Below are 10109 nucleotides of genomic sequence, written 5' to 3'. Positions count from 1 at the left end.
CTTTTTAACCACCAATGCAAAAAGATTAGTGTTATAAATTTGACGTGTCTGTCTGTCAATCCGCATATTTTTTTTTTTTTAATTGTTTACAAGTAAGCCCTTGACTACAATCTCACCTGATGTTAAGTGATGATGCAGTCTAAGATGGAAGCGGGCGAACTTGTTAGGAGGAGGATGAAAATCCACACCCCTTTCGGTTTCTACACGGCATCGTATCGGAACGCTAAATCACTTGGCGGTACGTCTTTGCCGGTAGGGTGGTAACTAGGCACGGCCGAAGCCTCCCACCAGCCAGAACACAACAGAATTAGTTAACAAATCGAACTGTAACCAAAATAATACTCTACAATGGCAGAAAATGACCTTAAGTGGAGTCACGCACTTGTGAACGTTGTGTGTAGGGTTAACCAACCACGTTTGGCCAATAGGTATATTGACAAATTTATTGGCCAATACGTTTTCTATACTTAATATTATAAAGAGGAAAACTTTGTTTGTATGTTTGTTTGTTTGTTTGTAATGAATAGGCTCAAAAACTACTGGACCGATTTTAAAAATTCTTTCACCATACGAAAGCTACATTATTCACAAGTAACATAGGCTAAATTTTATTTTGGAAAAAAATAGGGTTCCGTAAGATATTTGGGTTTTTCGGACACAAGGTGAAAAAAATCTACCAGAAAAGTTACTTATTTTGCGTACGCTGCAAGGTAAGGTAGGGATATGGGTAGGGTAGGGGTGGGGTAAGGGTTACGGTGGGGGTAGGATAGGGGTAGTTGAAAGTTTACATCGAGTTTCACGCGGACGAAGTCGCGAGCGTCCGCTAGTCATCTATATACTTGCCTTTCCTACAAACCCGGTGCCTCCAGTGATGAAAACCTTCTTTCCCGCATAGTATTCAGCTACACTTTGTGCCCTAGGTGTGTTAATGCTCGTTTTCTCACGCCTGAAACAAATAAACACGATGTAGAAGAAGAACAAGTTTTTAAGTAGGGAATATGAACTGCAGTTACAACCTTACTAATATTATAAACGCGAAAGTTTGTATGGATGTTTGTCACTTTAACGGCGCAACTGCTGAACCGATTTGGCCAAAATTTGAGACGAATATAGATAATACCCTGGAAAAACACATAGGCTACTTTTCATAACGGGAAAATGAATGGTTCCCACGGGGTTTGTAGAAACCTGAAGTCGTCGTCCGCTAGTAAAGTATATTTCATTCATTCATTTAATCTTGTTGGTTCAATGGGTAGCCTATGGATGATATAGTTACCACCCTACCGACAAAGACGTACCGCCAAGCGATTTAGCGTTCCGGTACGATGTTGTGTAGAAACCGAAAGGAGTGTGGATTTCATCCTACTCCTAACAAGTTAGCCCGCTGCCATCTTAGATTACATCATCTTAGATTACACCAGCCAAACCTGGAAAAATTAAGAAAATCTCTATCTTCCCAGCCGGGGATCGAACCTTGGACCTCCGTCTTGTAAATCCACCGCGCATACCACTGCGCCACGGAGGCCGTCAAAATTGTTTTCCATATCTATCAGAAAATAGAGAGTTTACGACAAATTAGCAAAAAAACTAATATCCCTGGCTAAATTTTCTGTTTTTTTGATCGAAGCAACAAAATATTCTTATCTTAACGGAGAACCAAGGAAAATAGATCAATTATAATAATCACGTCAAATCCAAAATTCAGCTTTCTTGGTTAATTTTGATTTTGTTCATGATTTTTCCGACTTACCTAATGACTAGGGCCCGGATAAATATGTATTAAAAAATCTAAATTAAGTACATAAAATATGGACGAAAAAATCGAAAATATAGAAAAAATATGGAGTAATATAGGATAAAATAACAATTTTTTTAATAATTATACATTGTTTTATTGTAAGAAAAGGATCATTCGTGACAGGAATAAAGGTCTTGATGATTATTATTATAATATACTAGCTAACGCCGCGCGGTTTCACCCGCGTAGTTCCCGTTTCCGTAGGGAAACTTGGATAATATATAGCCTATAGCCGTCCTCGATAAATGGGCTATCTAATACTGAAAGAATTTTTCATATCGGACCAGTAGTTCCTTACATTAGCGCGTCCAATCAAACAAACAAACAAACAAACTCTTCTGCTTTATAATATTAGTATAGATGAATTTTTGAATCATCGTGTGGTGTCAGGAATGTAAATTGTATGTATTTTTGTGAATATATGGATGATTGTGTCTTATAAAATATGGACTTAAACCTTGAAATATGGAAAAACTAGCTGACGCCGCGCGTTTCACCCGCGTTGTTCCCGTTCCTGTAGGATTAAGGGGATAATATATAGCCTATAGCCTTCCTCGATAAATGGGCTATCTAACACTGAAAGAATTTTTCAAATAGGACCAGTAGTTCCTGAGATTAGCGCGTTCAATCAAACAAACAAACAAACAAACTCTTCCGCTTTATAATATTAGAATAGATATGGAAAATAAAACTTGGTTTTTCACAATCTAAATATGATAATCGATGTAAAAAACAGATTCTATGCCAAAAATCGCGTAAATTAAAAATATGTAGGTATTTACATATTAATCCGCCCCCTACTAATGACTGTATTAAGATATATAAAAGATTGATAATGACTTTATGTAAAACTTTTTTAATTGATCATTGTTTGTTCTGTTTTTCTGTAAATTGTATAAGTAATATGAACTTATGAATTTATTATTATCTATTATAGTTCACACAATACTCAATAAATAGTTATAAATAAAACCGGTCAAGTGCGTGTCGGGCCAAGCGCAGTGTAGGATTCCGTAGATTAAAATAGCTTTACAATAGGGATGATGACAGTTTTTTAAATTGTATATAAATAAAGAGTACGCTAATAGTAAAGCAATTTTGTAAAAGTAACAGGGTATCTGCGATCATTACTTTCGGAGCTACAGGGATTTAAAGGGTCAGATTTGCGGCGCTGCCGCGGATCCCTGAAAAGCGCTCCATACAAAATGGCACGATTTAGTGACGTCGTTGGCTCGCTGATCGTTAGGTTTGTATGGGCGTTCAAACAAAATTACTAATATCTTTGTTATTTCTGCGTTTATGTTTATAGTTAATTTATTAAAAAATGTCACATTTAATGTAAGGAAGCTAAAACTGTATAGATTTTCATCTAATTACGATAAAAGATTTTGAAATTTTATAATCTCATTTATTTTGCAAATATCCAGACAATCTTTGCTTTTTATGTATAAATTAGTTAACATTGACCTTATTTACCCGAATGTATCATAAAAATCAATATATTCAAACCTAGTCAGCATCCCCATTACAGCTTTCTAGTAGGTAGTAATAGTCTGCGATAAACCGCGGACCGACGGACAGACGAAATTTTATTGTTTTTATTAAACGCAAGCTTTTAGAAAAGTCATATTATAGTGTTAATTATTATGTAAACGACAAAATTGCTTGGAAATTAAATGTATTATTACACGACAGGCTACTATACACCTATTGTTAAATGGTGATAAACTAAAAAAAAGGATAAACCTGGCTGAGTTTCTTGTGGGCTCTTTGGAACCCTCGTTACATAAATTTTAAGTTTTAGACTAACTATTATCACCATTATCTTAAGTATAATCCTGACGTTTCGAAAGAAAAATTCGTTTTCTATTTGGAACAAATGAATATTGATTGATTTATATATGGATTTCTTATTGACTACGGAACCCTAAAAAGTAGGCCACGCTTAATGGTAAGCGTATGCGGATGCGTCAAGTGGTTATGTATTTTCCGTGGCTACCTAGTTACCACTGTACCAATGACGTCGTCGTCGTTATCAACTCATATTCGGCTCACTGCTGAGCTCGAGTCTCCTCTCAGAATGAGAGGGGTTAGGCCAATAGTCCACGCTAGCCCAATGCGGATTGGCAGACTTCACACACGCAGAGAATTAAGAAATTCTCTGGTGTGCAGGTTTCCTCACGATGTTTTCCTTCGCCGTTTGAGACACGTAATATTTAATTTCTTAAAACGCACACAAGTGAAAAGTTGGAGGTGCATGCCCCAGACCGGATTCGAATCCACACCCTCCGGAATCGGAGGCATATCCTATAGGAGGGTCATATCCACTGGACTATCACGGCTCTTACCAATGACGTACCGCCCAGCAATATAGCGTTCCGGTACGACGACGTGCAGAGCCCGCTTCCATCTTCGACTCCATCGTCATAACATAGCCAAGTGGCACGTCGATTCTCTTTCTACGATCGCTAACGCTTCGAAAATTAGAAAGATGTATGGGAATGGCATTTGCTAGCGACAGTTCACGTGATCAAGATCTGTCACTCCCATACATTTTTCTAGTTTTCGAAGCGTTAGCGATCGTAGACAGAGGGGACGGAATCGACGGGACACTTGGCTAGGGGAGGAGGTGAGATAGTCAATAACTTGGGCTAACAACTATGGCACGCGCTTGTCTTGAAGGTGCCTATTCACTTTCTTGATACCCATGTTGATACCCATGTTGTAGGTTAAGAAAAAGAAAGCTAGAAGGGCATTCAATAAATAAATACTAATCCCTGTATAGTGTATAGGATATCCTACATCATAATCATCATCATATCAGCCGATGGAGTCCACTGCAGGACATAGGCCTTTTGTAGGCACTTCCAAACATCACGATACTGAGGCGCCTGCATCCAGCTAATGTCTGCGACTCGCTTGATGTCGTCAGTCCACCTGGTGGTTTAATTTCAATTAATTCAGTAGTTTCGGCGTGATGCCCGGTTAGCAAAAAAAAAAAAAACAGACATACAGACAGTTTGTGATGTAATATAAGATAGAAGTGGGCTTACTTGTTGGGCTTAGGGTGAAAATTCACACCCTTTTCGGTTTCTACACGACATCATACAGAAACGCTAACTAAATCTCTTGGTGGTACGTCTTTGCCGGTTGGGTGGTAACTAGCCACGGCCGATGCCTCCCACCAGCCAGATTCGGACCAATTAGGAAAACCCCGGGATCGAACCCAGGACCTCCGTCTTGTAAATCCATTGCGCATACCACAACGCCACGGAGGCGGTCAAAAATATTAATGATAAATTATATTTCGAGTAATGGGGATGATGACTAGGTTTGTATATATTGATTTTTATGATACATTCGGGTAAATAAGGTCAATGTTAATTAATTTATAAAAAGCAAAGATTGTCTGGATATTTGCAAAATAAATAAGATTATAAAATTTCAAAATTTTTTATCGTAAAGATGAAAATTTATACGTTAAGTTTCAGCTTCCTTACATTAAATGTGACATTTTTCAATAAATGAACTATAAACATAAATGCACAAATAACAAAGATATTAGTAATTTTGTTTGAACGCCCATACAAATGTAACGATCATTATGTACCTAGGACGTCATTAGTTCGTACCATTTTGTATGGGGTGATTTTCAGGGATCCGCGGCAGCGCCGCAAATCTGACCCTATAAATCCCTGTAGCTCCGAAAGTAATGATCGCAGATACCCTGTTACTTTTACAAAATTGCTTTACTATTAGCGTACTCTTAATTTATATACAATTTAAAAAACAGTCATCATCCCTATTATCTAACTAATTAAATATCTAATTAATTAAACTGTTAAGTATTAATTAAGCAACTGGCTATTTTTAGTTTAAATTAAAATCAATAAAAAAACTTACAAATTAATTCCGCTCTTATCAGAAAATGTACACACATTTATAGATTTTAATACAATATTTTTATTTAATACTCCACAATTATCTTTGAAAATACATTGAAATAATTTAAACATTGTAAAATTAACTTAAAAGGTTAAAACAACTTCACTTTACTGTGGTTTAGTTAATACTGAAGTTCAAAACATTGAATTAAAAGAATACGTTAAGATTTCTCTGATTATAGAGGTAAGACAGTGTTTCTCAAAGTGGGGTACGCGAACCCCTATGGGTTTTCCCATTTAACGGCAGGGGGTTCACGACAAGATTTACGTAATGCTGTCTTGATAACTGGTCATTATCATTATCAACCCATATTCGGCTCACTGCTGAGAAATCTCCTCTCAGAATGAGAGAGGTTAGGCCAATAGTCCACCACGCTGGCCCAATGCGGATTGGCAGACTTCACACACGCAGAGAATTAAGAAAATTCTCTGGTATGCAGGTTTCCTCACGATGTTTTTCTTCACCGTTTGAGACACGTAATATTTAATATCTTAAAATGCACACAACTGAAAAGTTGGAGGTGCATGTCCCGGACCGGATTCGAATCCACGCCTTCCGGAATCGGAGGCACAGGTTGTAACCACTGGGCTATCACGGCTCTGATAACTGATACCAAGTCAGAATTAAGGTTAAAATTGTCCAAAATTACTTCTAACATTGAATCCATTTGCGACAAGAAACAAAAAAAGACATTTCTTTTAGTACTTTGTGTTAACTTTTATTCAAATAAAAACCTTATTTTCTTCAACAGTCAAATTTATTTTTTCTTTAGAGGTGGGTGGGGGGGGATACCTATTAGTTAGTAAGGGGTTCGCTGTCAAAGTTTGAGAAATCCTGAGCTAAGACATTTCTCGAATGTTGACTCAACTGTCGCGATAGCCCAGTGGATATGACCGCTGCCTTCGATTCGGAGGTCGTGCGTTCTCCAAATTTTCAGTTGGGTGCATTTTAGGAAATTAAATATCACGTGCCTCAAACGGTGAAGGAAAAACATCGTAAGGAACATTTTTGACAGCCTCCGTGGCGCAGTGGTATGCGCGGTTTATTTATAAGACGGAGGTCCTGGGTTCGATCCCCGGCTGGGGCGATTGAGGTTTTCTTAATTGGTTCAGGCCTGGCTGATGGGAGGTCGTGGCTAGTTACCACCCTACCGACAATGACGTACCGCCAAGCGATTTAGCATTCCGGTACGATGTCGTGTAGAAACCGAGAGGGGTGTGGATTTCATCCTCCTCCTAACATCCGCTTTCATCTTAGATTGCATCATCACTTACCATCAGATGAGATTGTAGTCAAGGGTTAACTTGTAAAGAATAAAAAAAATATATAGACATGTTGTCAATAAAATTAATTAAAACGTATACTAAATATGTACAGGCAAAACACCGGTATAAATGCATGTGTAAATAATTAGGTGAATTAAGTGATCAACAAGATGAAGAGATAACTGGCCGAGTACTTGTATGTATAATATTATGTATGTTTGTATGTATGTATGTAATATTCTTTATTACCTCATATTTTTCAAATCACTGAACGGATTTACGTAATTAGGATATCGTTAAATTTGCGTCAATAACCCAATTGTTTTTAGATAGGTGAAACTAAAAAAAAAAAATAAGACGACTATGAGACGCTATAGACTCGAGGTGAATTTTTTTTTTCTAATAATATTGCAATATTATTAGAAAAAAAATTATATCAATTTATCAAAAATTATGGGTATCAAATTCAAGAGTTTTTTTTGTGAGAATTCTAAAATCGTATATCATGGCCATGTTTAAAAAAAACTACAATTAGAAATACGTTTATTAGTTGTCTATACAAAATACGTGAGGCGGATGACTATGGGTGCGAGCAGGTTTGTGAAGTGAAGTTATAAAATATACTAAATTAAATATATTGCTTATAAAAATCTGCTAAGTGCGAGTCGGATTCGCCCACCGAGCGTTCCGTAGAATTTTTTGAATATTTGCTTAATCTCGGTTGGACGTATTTATCGTACTTTGTAATAAACGTAATAAATAAATTCGAAATTAACGATCTATCGTAACTAAAAAGTGTGAAATAAATAAATTAATTAAACAAATAAAAAAACCCGACTGCATAAAGTATAAAAAAACTGAAAAGAAAAAAAACAAGCTCGGTCCAGAAGTGTAGAAAGCAATTAGAAAACAGTCAGGACCTTAGATATTGGATAGAATGATTTTCTTCTACATTATTTAATAGGTCCGGACTGTTTTCTAATTACTTTCTACACTTCTGGACCGAGCTTGTTTTTTTCTTTTCAGTTTTTTTATACTTTATGCAGTCGGGTTTTTTTAATTGTATAATTAATTAATTTATTTAATAGTCATTTGTTGAAAAAATATGGGCAGTAAAATTCCATGAACGAATGACAGCGTTACGTTTTTTGTGCGCGCACGCCGCGGCATGCTGAACCTCGGTTGCGCACCTTTCACTTTTCAGGCGTGGGTATAAAGACGTACATAGTGTATGCTGCGGGACAACATACACTATTTAGACAGTCGATCTGAAAGAGTAAACTCCATTTGTGCGTCATGCCATGCCATGACAATGCCATGACAATGCCATGATAATAAATTATAGTCTGTTTTTTAATTCCGTAGAATTCTGACATTTCTATTTCCGGTTCCATTTGTCAGTCACTTTTGAAATTTCAGTTGCAACAAACCTTTTTTCTGCTGTTTGTTTCATCAAACCAAACTAAAAATCATTCTTAATATAAAAATATTTTGACGGCCTCCGTGGCGCAGTGGTATGCGCGGTGGATATCCAAGACGGAGGTCCTGGGTTCGATCCCCGGCTGGGCAGATTGAGATTTTCTTAATTTGTCCAGGTCTGGCTGGTGGGAGGCTTCGGTCGTGGCTAGTTACCACCCTACCGGCTAAGACGTACCGCCAAGCGATTTAGCGTTCCGGTACGATGCCGTGTAGAAACCAAAAGGGGTGTGGATTTTCATCCTCCTCCTCCAAGTTAGCCCGCTTCCATCTTAGACTGCATCATCACTTACCATCAGGTGAGATTGTAGTCAAGGGCTAACTTGTAAAGAATAAATAAAAAAAAAAAATTGATTTTACCTAAATTGATTACAGAATTATTTAGTACTTTAAATAAGCAAAATCTAAATAATCCACACTTTGAAGTATAATAACAATAAATTTATTTTGCTGTTTTAGGAAAATATAAACATCATAAGTGATTATAGAAAGTTTTATTTATTAATTAGCATCATTATCAATATCATTATCATCATAGTCATCCTCAATAATAGAAGTATCGTTAACATTGGCAATTAAGTGGTCAATTTGGTGGTGGTGGTCCTCGCCACATGACCCTTAACCTGCTAGGCCCAACTCGATTGGGTTGAACTCGCAGTGTTAAGGGGTAAACGAATAACAGTGATACTCTGTAGTACTGCTAAGTTATCTATGATGAATTTATTATATATTTATGTTGATAATTTAATATCGAATTATAGTTATAGATACAGGTGGGACAAAAGTAGCCCAACGGTGGTTCTAGGTAATGTACCTAGAACCATTCTATTAGCAGAACCTCGCAGTATCACCCGCATAGTTTCCGTTGTCTTAATCTGGAATAAGGAAATGAAATATATGGCCTATAGCTTCCAAACATTAAAAGAATTTTTCATTCCAAAACTGTGATGGCGGCGATTCTAGTGTTAACAAATAACAGCTGTCAGGTGCCTCTAAAGGATAAAGACAACAATTATTGGTGTTTATAAAGCTATGGAAATTGCATTAGAACATAAATTAAATTGAAATAAAATTGTATATAGTCGAAAATAACATCGCAAATAATACCACATTTTATCATAAAGGTTTGTGAAATCTGCTGTCTACCCTGGTCTGACTAGTTGATGATATTTTTTTCTATCGAATTTAATATTTTGTAAATTGTGTTAGTTAAAATTAAGATAATGTTATATTTATTTATAATTTAATTGAATCTTAGACCTGTGTAAAATTCATTATTAGAATCGAAAGAATAAGTTTCGTTTTAGTCCAACTTGTCATCTTTTTTTATGGGAACTGTTTTACATATAGAAACACCGGAAACGGAAATTTAATTGTCAGAATTCTACGGAATGACTAAATTGACTATAGATATTCTTAATAAAAAAAATCAATAAAACTTTATCATCAATCATTATTAGTGATGCGCCGACTAGTTACCGACTAGTCGGCTTATTATTTTCTATGTATTATGTATTGAGGAAGAAAAAAACATCTTTACTAAAGATTTTCTTTTAGTCATGATTAAATTTTAAAACAACTCTTTAACTTCCATGAACAAGAATAGTATTATTTGTAGGTACATA

Source organism: Bicyclus anynana, chromosome 27, assembly GCF_947172395.1.
Source record: "Bicyclus anynana chromosome 27, ilBicAnyn1.1, whole genome shotgun sequence".
NCBI classification, from domain to species: Eukaryota; Metazoa; Arthropoda; class Insecta; order Lepidoptera; family Nymphalidae; genus Bicyclus; species Bicyclus anynana.
Note: the sequence above shows the minus strand (reverse complement) of the source record.